This window comes from Palaemon carinicauda, chromosome 15 (genome assembly GCF_036898095.1).
Source record: "Palaemon carinicauda isolate YSFRI2023 chromosome 15, ASM3689809v2, whole genome shotgun sequence".
Lineage (NCBI taxonomy): Eukaryota > Metazoa > Arthropoda > Malacostraca > Decapoda > Palaemonidae > Palaemon > Palaemon carinicauda.
In genome coordinates, this window is record NC_090739.1 from 84,421,122 (window position 1) to 84,436,121 (window position 15,000).

The following is a 15,000-nucleotide window of genomic DNA, read 5'->3' on the forward strand; positions in this document are numbered from 1 at the left end:
CCGATCACCATGATACAGCAGAGCAGGGTGGGACCTAAAAACTGGACGAAGTAGCAGGGAGGGTCCATCAGGACGCCATGGCTATCTCACCCAAAAATAGATTTTTCGCTTCGCTCAAAATCCGTTTTTTGGGCTCAAGCCATGGCGTCCTGATGGAAGAATACCAGAGAATCAATGTATCGTGGTAGATTTTCCCCTATTAGTAAGTGCCAAAGGCTTTAACAAAATAGCATAGTAATCTTAGTAAAGAACCGTAGGGAAGAATCTTCCAGCCCCCCTTGGCAGTGAAGTTCCCACGGGCCATGCCGACGTCAAAGTGGTATTGAAGGGCTATTCACCCTGATAGAAGAACTTGAAGAACTTGGAGATGAAGCTGAATGTTTGGAATTCGTATAGGAACATTCTGAAAAGTAGACCAGTGGTGGTTGGACACTGTGTGCTGAGAAGGTTGGTTTCATTTCCAGGGTATGAAGAGTAAGTATTCGTATTGGAACATTACATAATCAGAGTGAATATAAATTAAGAGTTAGTATCTTAATTTCTCCATGAACCATAAGGAAAAGGGGATAATAAAACTATGACAGGTATGTATTTCATAGTAAGTAGGAGCTGATTGAGACGCACAGGTAATAAAATAGAAATTTTATTTCACAATTGCAGAAATTAAATGAATTGCAGCAATAAGTAAAGTTCATTTACAGTAATTATAATGTACATAGTAATAAAGACTTGCTCTTGAATCTGAAAAGGAATTTCAAATTTATTAGTAGGCACTCGTTCTCGAGGAACGTCAGTCTTTGATTAAAACACATCATGCTCAGGGCATGCGGCACTTGTGTGACAACTATGACATTTCACCTGGGATAAGAACAGTTATAAAAGCACTAAGTGTTTTCGACATCACTATGTATCACTCGAGGGTCAACATAGGCACCCGAAGAGTTAGAGTCCCAAGTAACTCACTGTTCTATGCAGAGTTAGGTGCAGGTTTCATAACACTACCTGCGGCTACCACAAAATGTTTGACTTCGTGCACTTGTTTCGCATAATGTTTAAAGAAAACGCGCGAGGACTTCCAGCCTGTGAAGCTTTTAAGGCTTTCAAAGTCCATACTCTAAATGAAATTCAGAGATGATGCAACTTTCCTAGGATCATGACCGGCGGGTGTACTGTCAGGATCCGCTCTGCGAATGAAGTAGGTGATTTCCGCTCTTAATTGTTTCAGTGACAGGTCGCTGCCCGATGTTTCTCCTTTGAAGAGTTGGCCTCCACCAAAGTTCGAAGTTCTACGAAGATAGACCTTGAGGCTCTCTACTGGGCATAAAGAGACATCTTCCTTCAGGGGGCATATTCTCCAGGGGCCCCATCTTTTGGTGGGTAATTCATTTTTGGCGAGAAACGTCGGATCAGGGGAGAGGGTAATGTCTCCTGTATCAGTAAACAGGATGTGACCCTCTTCTCTTGATAATGCCACTATTTCGCTGACTCGGGCTCCCGAAGCAAGAGCAAAGAGAAATATAACTTTCTGAGTCAGATCCTTGAGAGGGCATGAATCATTATCCAAGTTGGAGGCGAAATGGAGCACCTTGTCTAGTGACCAGGAGATCAGTTTCGGTGGGGGTGCTGGGCGTAGACGAGCACATGCTTTCGGTAGTTTATTGAAGATGTCGCTGGACAGATCAATTTGGAAGGCATACAGAATTGGTCTGGTCAAGGCCGATTTGCAGGTTGAAATCGTATTGGCTGCTAATCCTTGTCCATGAAGGTGAATGAAGAAGGACATACAGAAATCAATTGTGATTTCTTTAGGATTTTTTGTCTTGACGAAAGAGACCCATTTTCTCCAGGATGATTCGTATTGCCGTCTTGTGGATTCGGTCTTGTATTCCTCGAGGAAGTCTAGACATTTCTTCGAGATCCCAAACCTCCTCCTTGCGGCTAGGGAGAGAAAATCACGAGATGAAGGTCCCTGATTCTCGATGATGAAGCGAAGACAGTCGACTTCTGTACTTGTTGGGAGAGAACTGGGCCCGGGAGAGGGATCAGCTTGGGCTGCAGCTCCAGGACCAGGGGGTACCAGTTGCTCCGGGGCCACTTGTGAGCCACTAGGGCCGCTGTCCCTTTGAAGGTTCTCAGTTTGGAGAGGACTCTCAGCAGAAGGTTGGTGGGAGGGAACAGGTAGATCTTGGACCATCTGTTCCAGTCCAGTGACATGGCATCCACTGCTTCTGCCTTGGGGTCCTTGTACGGGGCCACATACCGAGGAAGTTGATTGTTGTCGCTCGTTGCGAAGAGATCTATCTGAAGTTCTGGGACTTGGTGAGAGATGAAGGAGAATGATCTTGCGTCTAGAGACCATTCCGACTCTATCGGGTTTGTTCGAGATAGAGCATCCGCTGTCACGTTGCGGAATCCTTGTAGGTGAACTGCAGACAGGTGCCACTTCTTCTTCTCTGCCAGACGGAAGATTGGGAGAAGCACCTGATTTATCTGGGGCGATCTTGAGCCTTGGCGATTGAGACATCGAACTACCACCGAGTTGTCTAGGGTTAGACGAATGTGGATCGAGGGAGGCGGGGATAGTTTCTTCAGAGTTAGAAGGACCGCCATGGCCTCCAAGATGTTGATGTGGAACGTCTTGAACAGGGGAGACCAGGTGCCTTGAGCCTGTTTTTGGTGGGAGTGACCTCCCCAACCCTCCAGCGAAGCGTCCGTGTGGATGTTGAGTGATGGAGGTGGGTGTTGAAGAGGAATGGACCTTTTCAGGGCCTTTGCTTCCGACCACGGCTTGAGGAGAAGTCGAAGTCTGTTTGGGAGCCGTCTCTTGAGGTCTCTTCGAGCGATGGATGCAGAACGTCTCCAGACTCCCGCGGCATCCTTTAGCTGTGCACGAAGCACTGGGTTTGTTACTGAGGCGAACTGTAGAGAGCCTAGAACTCGTTCCTGCTGGCGTCTTGAAATCCGTTTGGATTTTAGTAGTCGCTTGACAGACCCTGCTATTTCCTTCCTTTTCTTCTGGGGGATGGAAAGGCGGTGTGACTGAAGGTTCCATTGGATTCCTAACCACTGGAACTTCTGAGCTGGAGAGAGGCGAGATTTCTTCTCGTTTATCTTGAATCCCAGGTGTTCTAGGTACTGGGTGACTTTGCTGCAGGATTTTACACAATCCTCTGGCGATGGAGCCCAAACTAGCCAGTCGTCGAGGTAGGCCATCACCTGGACGTTTCTGAGGCGGAGCTGTTGTACTATGGCGTCCGCCAGCTTTGTGAAGATCCGAGGGGCCACATTGAGGCCGAAGGGCATGGCCCTGAAGGCGTAGCTTTTCCTTTGGAGTCGAAATCCTAGGTAGGAGGAAGCGTGATGGTTCATTGGAACGTGCCAGTAGGCATCCGCCAGGTCTATGGAGACCGTGTAGGAACCTCGAGGCAGAAGGGTCCTTATTTGTTGAAGAGTCAGCATCTTGAACTTGTCGTTCGCTATGAACTTGTTGAGGGGGGATAAGTCCAGAATGACTCTGAGTTTGTCGGAGTCTTTCTTGGGGACACAAAACAGTCGTCCTTGGAACCTGGTGGACTTTACCTTCCTTATCACCTTCTTGTTCAAGAGATCTAGGACATATTCTTCCAGAAGGGGGGTTGATTGTTGGAAGAACTGCTGGAATGTTGGGGGTGGTTGAGTCCAACTCCAGAATAGACCTTTCTTGACGATGCTGTGCGCACAGGGATCGAAGGTCCAATGATCCTGGAATTGGCGGAGTCTTCCTCCCACCGGAAGCACTTCATTGCTTCTGGTGTCCCGAGGGCTTGCTGCCTCGGCCGCTAGCTCCCTTTCCTCCTCTGCCTCTGGAGGGACGGCGAGACGCGTCTCTGCCTGCACCTCTGTTTGAGCCTCTACCTTTGGGACGAAAGGTAGTCGTCTGTTGCTCGAAAGCAGGGGTGAAGACCGGTGACTGTGACAACACCGGTTGGGTGACCAGTTGAAAGGTCTGTTGTGGCTGAGCTGCCACTTGGGAGGTAGCGGGTCCCGGAAACTGACGTCTTGGTTGACGTTGCTGGGGTTTCTGTTTTGAGGCTTTCCTCTTAGGTTAAGGTCTGTCGTCCTAAGAGGGTTTTCTCTTCTTTGACATGCCCCATTTGTGGAGAAGGTTCCTATTCTCCGTGGCGGCTTTGTCAGTGATCTCCTTCACAAGGTCAGAAGGAAAGAGGTGTTTGCCCCAGATGTTGGAGGAAATCAGCCTCCGGGGTTCGTGTTTCACAGTGGCACCTGCGAACACGAATTCACGACAGGCTCTCCGAGCCTTCATGAAGTGGTACAAGTCCTTTATCAGGGTTGCCATATGGGATTTGGCAAGTACCATGTAGTGGTCTGGTACTCTGGTGTCACAGGCCATAACTTCAAGTTGGACTTGGTGGGACATGGATGCTGCGAGCCTCTCCTTCGTATCTTGTTCCCGACGAAGGAGGTGATCGTTGAGCTTCGGGAGGTCTTCATTAAACTGACGTCCGGCGACGTCAGGATCTAGCTTTCCCACGACGAAAGTATGCTGGATGTCCTTCCAGTGTCGAGCGTCAGGGGGAGTAACTATGGAGAAGGGTCTGCACTCCTCCAGTGCAGGGCAGGCTTTCCCCTCTTCCACAGCTTTAAGGCACGCAGCGAAGGCCTTTTCCATGAATGGAAGTACCGCATCTTCAGGTGTGACGTAGGTAGGGTGCTTCTTGCTCAGGGCCGGAAGCTTAGAGCAGGTAAAACCCCTACTCTTGAACGTGTTGGCTAGCATAGCCTGGGCCTTCGCGAGATCGAACACTATCTCTTCTTTCGGTTCGGTCTCTTCTTTAGAGGCAGGTTCAGAGCGAAGTCGGACGTAACAGTCCGGGCCTCAAAATTGGGGAAGAATTCCACATCTTCCAGGGGGACCGAGCCGATCTTGTCGCTGACAAAGATTCTGCCGGTCGCTATCACCATATGCTCAGCATACCTCCATGGGTTGGCATGAGAGCAAGCGGGGAGATCCTTAACCAAGATCTTCTTCGGTTCTTTGGATCCTATCATGGACCTGATGAACTCCTGATTCTCCTTTAACTTGTCGTCCATGACGGCTTTAATCAACCGGAGCATTTCCTGAGTGGATGATGAGGGTTCCGGGGTCGTGGAGGTAGACGGGAGAGACTCTTCCGTCGTTGTAGGAGTAGGGGCGGAGATGGAAGGAGGAGCGACCTCTTGCTCCGACTCGGCGTATTCCACCTGGTCTTCTTCATCTTCGGCTCCTTGAGCCATGAGGGTCTTCTCTGTACCCTCCGAGACATCCGACATGTGTTCGTCATCATCGGAATCTAGGCGGCAACCGTGCATGGACTGGGCCATGACTACATCAGGTTCCACCGTAATTTGGACAGTGGGGATCAAATCCTTGGGCACCACAGAATCAGGGGAGGCCTTTGGGAACAGCAGTGACCTCAATTCTTCGGTGGCCAGGTACGGTCCGGTGGCATTCTTCTGGAAGCCACGCACCCATTTGCGTAGCTTCTCTCGAGCAATGTCCCTGATCTCCGCTGAGGGAGAGTTATGAAAGCCATCAGCTATGTGAGCCTGGCAGACCGTACAGTTCAGCGGGTCCCAGAATTTCAAATCCCCTTTCTTGTTAGCACAAGGGGCGTGAGTCCTGCAAGCCGTATGCCCGTAGAAGTGCGGGCGTTTCACAGCGCAGAAGTCGAAGTCACACTTCATCTGCTCCTCCTGTGGAAGAAAGAGAAAATGAGTATGGGGGGAGTCATAAGAATGGCTCTTAATCTAAGTTAATATTAATCATTCATTTTTAACTTAATGAAGGGTGTGATGCATAGAGATTGAAGTAGTAAAGAAAACATACTCCATGCATCTCGCCCGGCTGGCTACCGCAAGCTTTATCCTTGGATACTCCGAGATGGCCGAAGGCACAGGATAGTATTCCTTAGAAGTCCATAGGGAAATGGAATTCCATGGAAAATGCCAAGGATAAGTTTGGGACCGAGGTCACTCAGTCCCAAATTAGGGGGCTAACAGGTCCCTTAGGGTAACTGCTTCCGGCAACCAGCCGCGCTAAGATACACGCAGCATGCTGGAATTTTGAAGAGTGCAAAGAGACAGCATGATTACTAATAGAACAGTACCAAGGCACTGATCTAAGAGCGTAAACAGGCCATCTGTTTGCAGTGTAGGGCTATCAGTATTCATATGATAGCTAGTAAAAGGGGGTGCAAGTAGTCTTGACGCCTCCGGGGGGTTCCGGCAGACCTCCGGCACGCCGGAGGCCGCTCCAGCAGAGTTTCTGGCATTAGAACAGACACTATGTAAGTCAAGAGTAATACCAGGGTGGCGGCCGCCGGCACAACGGCGGCACGCCGGCAGGGGAGCGGCGGCTCCGGCAGTCGGAGGATGCCGGATTGGTGACAGGGACAAGGATGGTTATAGCGGAACCAGGTTGCCGGCAGTGGATGCCGGCACTCCGGTGGCCGACCGGCAGGCGGACGGCGAAGCTAGGAGGAAGGAGGAGAGCCATCGGCAGGAGCCGGCGGCGGTCGGCAGTCCCCCGGCACGCGGGGGGCTGGCGGCATGAAGGTAAGGGGAGAGTCACCAAGGTGGGAGGCGGGTATCGCCGACAGTGGAGGCGGCAAGGGATCGACACCCGGATAGTGAGAGAGACAGGGGGAGGGATGTAAGAAGTCCAGTCATGGACTCCCAGACATCCCCCCCTGAAAGGGTGTACCCATGATAGAGGCTGGCCCTATCACCCAGAAGCAGGGGTCTCAGAGGACCGGGAGCCAAGGTAGCCCAAGGAAGGGCTAGGGGACACCCAAAGAGGGGGAGACCTCTACATGCAGAACACATCCAGTGGCTAACCCCATAGGACACTATGAAGGGTATATGTACCAGAGCGGACTGCACATAGAAGCTCCAGGTAGCCCTATCACTCCACCCTAAGGAGGAGTTGTAGGACAGGGGACAGATGGGTATAGACTAACCTAAGTGTAGGCTAGGCTATACAAGAGATAGGTGGGGAGGGGAGAAGAGAAGAGTCTTCCATGGAAGGGGTTTTGTACCAGAGCGGCCACTAGGGAAAGGGAGGACACTCCCTAACCTAAGATAAGGCAGCCTGGCTGAAACGGTGCATGGGTACAGTTTCAGCAGGGGACAGAATAACCTTCCAAAACCTAACCTAGAGCAGGGCTAAAAGCCCTGAACTAGGAAAGATAGAAGACATATCGCTATCGCAGGACAGTCATAGACTAGTCCTAGCCATAGAGGAAGGGCTAGCCATTCCTCACTCTCGGACGCAACCCTAAGGGGGGTTCATTCCCTTAGGGAGGACTGAGAGGCGATAAAATACTCCGATAGGCGCTTGATCCCTTTACATAGTAAGGGAATCAAGGCTAAACAGAGGGAATGCCAAGGACAGGGGGATGAAGGAAGCATATAGGGGTCCTACAAGTAGGTTAGGTTAGGAAGGGACACTAACTAACCTATCCCCTATATGGTCCCTGAAGGCGAAAAAACACTTGCATCACAGTCGAAAGTATTGTAAAATAATGCCACTATCTTCATAACTTAGCCTAGGATCACTAATAAAATCATGCATGAACACTGATATAGGCGCTCTGGCCTGGGGGCTATAGTAGCCGACTGGTATGAGGTCAATCGATGACCGATAAAAAGCGTCAAAACACGATATAAAAGTTCCTAGCTATGAAGACTAAATAAACTAATGTTATCGATTAGTAAATGAGGCCGGAAGCGTTGTTGTGGCTAACTAAATAAGGCATGCATAACAACAACGACGCCATAAAATGGCGGGTCCGGTAGAGGCACAGCTCTGCCACAAAACAACAATTATCTCAGAAAGTAATATTTACTTTACGGCCAGAGCTTAACTAAACAATACTGGAACCTTGTACTCAACTTTCCAGGAGAAGGCTAGGCCGAAGGTAGCGACATAACGTAGATGCAAAGCGATAAGTAAGGCACAGGGAAAATCCGTCTAAGTAGGGAAAGCTACTGAACAAAGGATGAAGACGGTCGTGACGTCATTTAAGCAATGGCGCCCGTTTGTTTACGTCTCGAGTACCAGAAGTAGCCACGGATGAGATTAGCTATGGAACGGCTCCCAGCTATTCTCAGCCCTTACACACCGAAGCATTAACTCTGTTCGGGGTGTAGATAGCTATGTGGCGCGTTAATACATGCGTCCCCTGTTGATATACGATGTCTTAAAAGGGAAACCTTTAGGATACTCGCTCCAGAAGTTAGAATTCTGTGATAACCTGTGGTTAAATTCTCTGGGAATATCTTAGTAGTTATTTACCCAAGGAAGCTACCAAAAAGGAACCTTCCATCAGGACGCCATGGCTTGAGCCCAAAAAGGTAGCTTTCTAGGGTATATTTGACTACAGTGATATTCCCAGAGAATTTTACCGTAAGGTATCCAGAATTCTAACTCCTGGAGCTAATATCCCTAATGAAAGTACCAGGGATATCGCGAAATATCAGAGGACGTATTCTTGACACGCCACATGGCAATCTGCACCCCGAACATTACTAACACTTCGAGGGGGAATAGTGACAAGAATCTGAAACGAGAATGAAAAGAGAGCCGCTCATAAGGCATCTCTCCTATTCCGTTTCCAGTGTGTATCTAATGAAGGCGGTAGCGCCCTCTTTATTCCTTTTTCGTGTAGATGAACTACTCGGTGTTTTCCCTGTGTTCTCTCGTTATTTTGGATTTAATTCAACATTTTGATTACTTCTCCGGCCTCTTCTGCCTCTAGGAAGTTGAGTATTATCTTTACTATGTACTAATGTAGGCTCTTGTCGTTTTGAATTAAATCAGAAGTGATTTTAACGTAAACAAGAGCTGTTGCCTACCGGAGGCATCCTGGATGCTATCGCTCGCTCTTATGGGTCAGTTAGTTAGTTAGAGCGTCGTTCCCGGTTTGTTACGCTTTAATAATTTTGCTATTTAGCTACTCTAGAAATGCTTATATTGTTCGGTCAGTGTTAGCTTGGTGTATTCGACACGGGTCGAGGTACCGATCCTGCCTTACGCGAGGCTTCGTAGCCTAGACGTCTGGCACTAGTACTTTCATGCATGGTATAAGTTTTTCCGACTGTTATTTTATTGAAGCTATAGGCAAATATTTTATACATGTAAGATATTGTTGAATGTTTTTTTTTCCAAGATTGTATACGAGAGAGTTTCGGTGATTTAGGTAATTGATTCTCATCTTACCTAGTCTAGTATTCTAGGTACAGTAGTATACTTTCGCACATCCCCGATTGTTCTTTTTCTCCTCCGGAGGCTAAGTTCAATCCCTCTCTCCCTCTGTAAGCCTTCGGCTTAATCCTAGTGGTTCTATCTGTATAATAATTCAGGTATAACTATTCTAGGATATGTCGGTCCTGACCTGATAACCCGAGTGACTGGTTTTTTGGGTTAGGGCAGAACATCAGAGTTTCTAGTCTGTGGTCTGCTTCTTCCTAGCATGGAGAAAGAGTCTCCTTTGCTAGGTTAGGGGCGGACACAGGATGCTTTGCTTCCCTAGTTCATGTTGGAAGGATTCTGTACGAGATGATTCCTTCCTCTAGTGGCTTAGAAGACTGTCCTGTGTTGTTTTTCTCGGGCTGGAGAATGAGTTTTCTCTGTTGCCCGGCGAAATAACTTCACCTAACTTTGTTCTGGTTGGGAAGAGGTTAGCAAGTATTGCCAATCTTCCTTCCTAATAGACAACTCTTGGTTAGGATGAGCTTCCCTAACGGCTGAGTGTGTCTCCTGCTAGAACGAAGTCTATAGGACCCTTATCCCTTCCCCACCTCTCCTTCTTTTATTTTCTTTTAGCCGTAGTCCTACTTCCATACCTAGTATAGGTTAGGATGGAGGACAGGCTCAGCTCTCTGCCGGCCGGCACTACGTGTCGGCCGGCAGAGACCCTTTATTCTTTGCAGAGTGTCCGTTGGTAGAGCCCGTCAGACTATGGATTCTTTGGAAGCCTGAATGTTACATTCTCCCCTTCCATAGGTTCACTCTTTCTGGATGGAAGGTCGTATGGCATGCCGCCCTATAACCTTACATCCATACTTTTTCTCTGACTATTGTGTTGCACCCCTATCCCGGGTGCCGGCTTGGCAGCCGACAGCCGGGAAGTTAGAGGTTCTCTGATTCTTGGCTACTGTTGGCGGCATGGTTTTATTACCTTTGCCGGCCGGCAGTGGAATCACAGCCAGAATTCACCGGCCACTATGATTAGCGGCCGGCTAGCCAGGTTTTAGTTTTTTCAGCTGGCAATGATTGCCGGCCGGCACACAGTCGTGAATCAGTGAGCTGCCGCCTATTAGTTAAAGATAGTATATCTTTGATCTATAAAGGGGTAGTTGCCGGCCGACACAATAACATGCGATGTACAGTAGTTGCTATATTCGCTGTGTAGTACACACTGCATTTGTGATAACACTAATGTTTTTCATCAGACTTAATGTTATCGTGTACAGCCTTTTGTTGAGACCGTACTCTATATAGAAAGTGAGTTCTTTCTATATTCTTTCAATCCCGTATATTAAAACTACACATTAAATTTCCGTTTAGGAAATTACATAAGGTATTCTGCTATAGATTTAACCTTAGTTTTAATATTTTGGGAGGTTACAGCAATGGGCTGAACAGGAAATACAAGTATTTGTCTTTCCTTCTTTCTTTTATAGCTTTTCTATATAAGCTAAATGTTTCAATACAATTGAAAAGCCTTCACTCGATACTCATGGATTTTTCTTCTCTGTACAGGAGGACCATCCGAATTGCGGGAGTATGTTCTGTAATGTCCGCAGTAAGAACTTCTGTGGACATCATTATTGCAGGAGGCACGCAGCATGCACAGCCTCCAGAGGTGCTCTCCGCTATTGGGACGCTCAGGTTTGTACAGTTTGTTCTAACCTGAGTACAGAGGCTTTTGACGACCCTAAGTCAAGGGAGTCAAGGGATGCTGCTAGGGAAACGTTAAGATCCTGGGTGAGGGGTTTTCAGAAAAACACCTCAGGTCCCTACCTTCCTAATGAGAAGATGAGGGCCTACCTTTTCCCTAAAGCATTGGCTGATGCAATCATCCCCCAGCCTCAGGTGGAGATACCAATTGCCCTGAATCCGGTAGATTCTGAAGTCTCAGCCACCCTTCAAGACATCCAAGTGGACGATAGGATGTCGGAGGTGTCAGATTTTACTGAGAAGGACCTTGTAGGAGAAGGTCAGGAGGAGGAGCTGTTTCAGACTCCTCAAGTAGAAGAGCAAGAAATAGACGAAGTGTTGGTTACGTCGGTTCCGGACCCAGAACCAGTTCCTTCTACATCGTCTGCTATCCCAGATGAACTGGGAAGGACTCTTTCTTCCAATGTTGAGATGATCCAACAAATTCAAAGGAAGAATGATGAGAAGGAAGCAGCAATGAAACTGGAGTTACGTTGACTTACAGCATCACGTAGGCCCCAGAAGCGACTCATCGTGAAGGATCTTCCCTTGTGCTCGATTACCAATCCTTGGAAGTATGCCGAACACATGCCAATGACAACCGGGGAGATCGTGATCTCAGAAAAGTTGGGAGCAATTCCCCTGGAAGAAGTAGAATTTTGGCCAAAAAAATTTTTTTATGTGCACTGCTATGCCTGTCTTAGGAAGGAGCCAGCCTTAAAGGAGGAGACGGAGCTGGAGGTTATAGTTTTTGACCATAGTAAAGCTCAGACGTTACTATCGAGCTCGATGAAAGAGAGGGGCTTCACTAACTCAAAGGTGCCCGCCTTGAGTAGAAGCTTCCCTCCTTTCTGGCCTCTCCTATCAGAGCCTTTCCCTTCCTGGAAAAGGGATATAAGGCTGCCTTAAAGGCGGTGGAGGCAGGGAAACCATACCCTTCCTTGGAGGAGTGCAAGCCGTTATCTCTGACCTTGCCGTTGGATCAAGAAGACTGGAAGGACGTACACCTTACCTTCTCAGTCAGGAAACTAGAAGCTGATATTGCTGAACGCCAGTTCGGTGAGGCGCTTCCAAAACTGTCGGAGGCTCTCTTGCATAGAGAGCCAGAGACAAAGGAAAGACTTGCGGCATCGATGTCGTTGCAATCAACACTAGAAACGATGGCAAGTGACCCCAAGAACCAGGACATGTTCATGGTTGTTGCCAAAACCCATCTGGCCACAGTTACGAAGGATTTCTATAGCTTTATTAAAGCTAGTAGAGCCTGTAGAGAATTTATGTTCGCCTCGGTTGCGGTGAGGCACCAACCGAGCAAACTGATCTCCTTTCGTATTTGGGGTAAAGACCTCTTTCCCAATAAAGTGGTTAAAGAGGTAGTAGACAAAAGGCCTAGGCCATTCTCTCGGCCGGCTAAACCCTACCGACAGCAACATCAACAACAACTTCCTGTGACCGTGGTGCCTCAGACGGTGGCACAACCTCCAACCACGTACCAGCTGGTACCTCAACAAACGACGACACTGTCACCAGTTCTTAACCCAGCCTCCGAAAGGCAGACTTCTTCCTTTCGTTCGAGAGCCAGAGGAACAGCCAGAGGTTCTTCTAGACGCCCTTCAAGAGGAAGGGGATCCAGGGGAGGACGCGGTCGAGGAGGCAAGGCCTCAGGTCCACAACAGCAGAAATAGATACTTCCAGTAGGAGGGAGATTACAGCTTTTTAGGGATCGCTGGACCTTCGATCCCTGGGCCCACAGCCTAAATAAGAATGGACTAGGTTGGAGCTGGAGCAGTCCTCCACCTCAATTTCCTCAATTCTTCCAACACTCAACCCTCGCTCTGGAAGAATATGTCTGAGAGCTCTTAGTCAAAAGAGTAATCTGGAAGTCTAAGTCCATCAAATTCCAAGGAAGGCTGTTTTGTGTTCCAAAGGAGGACTCAGAAAAACTCAGAGTCATTCTGGGCATATGCTGTGTCTAGACTTGTCTGACGCTTATTGGCACGTTCCAATTATTCGTCACCTCTCACCCTACCTAGGCTTCAAGTTTCTTTGATAACTTTACGCCTTCAGAACCATGCCTTTCAGGCTAAACATAGCCCCAAGGATTTTCACGAAGCTCGAGAACGCAGCCGTCCATCAGTTATGCCTAAAAGGGGTCCAAGTAGTAGCCTACTCGGACGACTGGCTAGTGTGGGCAGCATCCAGGACAGTATGCATGCAAGCTTCTAAGATAGTGATCCAGTTCCTGGAACATCTGGGATTCAAGATCAACATCAAAAAGTCTCGTCTTTCTCCAGCTCAAAAATTTCGGTGGTTAGGAATCCACTGGAATTTGGAGTCACATCGACTTTCCATTCCTAGTAAGAAAAGGAAAGAAATAGCAGGATCTGTCAAGAGACTATTGAAATCCAAACGGATATCAACACGCGAACAGGAGAGAGTGCTAGGCTCTCTAAAGTTTGCTTCGATAACAGATCCAGTGCTAAGAGCACAACTTAAGGATGCAACAGGAGGCTGGAGAAAATATGCATCAAACGCGAAGAAATGGCACCTGTCAGCAGTTCACATTCAAGAGTTCCGCAATGTGACAGCGGACGTTCTATCTAGGGTTACACCTTTAGATTCAGAATGGTCCCTTGACGCAGGATCGTTCTCCTTCATCTCGAGTCAGGTCCCAGAGCTGTAGATAGGCCTCTTTGCGACGAAAGACAACAAGAAAATAGTCCGTTACGTGTCCCCTTACGAGGATCCGTTAGCTGAGGCAGTGAACGCTATGTCCCTGGGCTGGATCAGATGGTCTTGTATCTATCTGTTCCCTCCGCACACCTCCTTTTGAAGGTCCTCGATATGCTGAGATCCTTCAAAGGGAAAGTTGCAATAGTGGCCACAAGTGGCCAAATAGCGTGTGGTTCCCTCTGGCATTGGAACTACGATTAAAATTTGTTCCGCTACCGTATCCATCCCTGTCTCAGCGAGTAGAGAAGTCGACTGTCTTCGCTCCATCACAGAAAACACGGAACCTACATCTCATGATTTTCTCTCTTTAACGATGAGAAAAAGATTCAGTGTTTAAAAGTCGGTTTAGACTTTTGGAGAAAACCAGAAGACATTATGAGGCTTCAGGGAAGAAATAGCTATCCTTTGTCAAGGTGAAGAAACTGAAAGAAATCCCGACAGATTCCTATTTATCATTCTTCATTCTCCTTCATGAGCAAGGTTTAGCAGCCTACACAATTCTATTGTTCAAGCCTGCCTTGACAAATCAGATACCATATGCCTTACAGGTCGACCTTTTTCCTCATTGTGTATAAATAATGAATAATGAGGAATCGGCTTAGAAGGTCTTGAATTTAAGTCATATTTCTGTTTGTACTCGCCTTGGGGACCAGAGTTAGTGAATAGTGGCTCTCTCTACAGAGGAAGGCCACGTCCAGTTCTTGGAGGGAGAACTGATTCTATTTTCAGACCCAACGTTTCTTACCAGGAACAAGCTACCCACCAACAGGTGGGGTCCCTAGAGAATCTGCCCTCTGAAGGAAGATGCATCTCTATGTCCAGTGGAGTGCCTAAAGGTCTATCTTCATAGAACTTCAGACTTTATGGGAGGAAAGCTGTTCAGAAGAGAAACCCTGGGTTCAAAGTTATCTATAACTAAAGGCGAAATTCACCCGTGTTATTCGCAGAACGGATCCACACAGTACACCCGTTAGTCATGATCCGAGGAAAGTTGCCTCCTTCATAAAATTTCTTTAATTATATAGACTTTGAACATCCTTGTTTGCACACCGGCTTCTTTATACACTATGCGAAGCAAGTGGAGCAACTTATGAGATCCGTGGTAGCAGCAGGTAGAATTCTTTAATGTTCTGCTTTAAGTCTGCGAGGAACAGTGTAAGTAATTTGGAACGATTAATTAAGAGGGTGCGCGTGTAGTCACTGTATGTTACTACACGCTGAGCGATAGGCCACAAAAGTGTCCTTACGAACTGTTCCATTGACGTCGGTAATCTATAGCATAATAC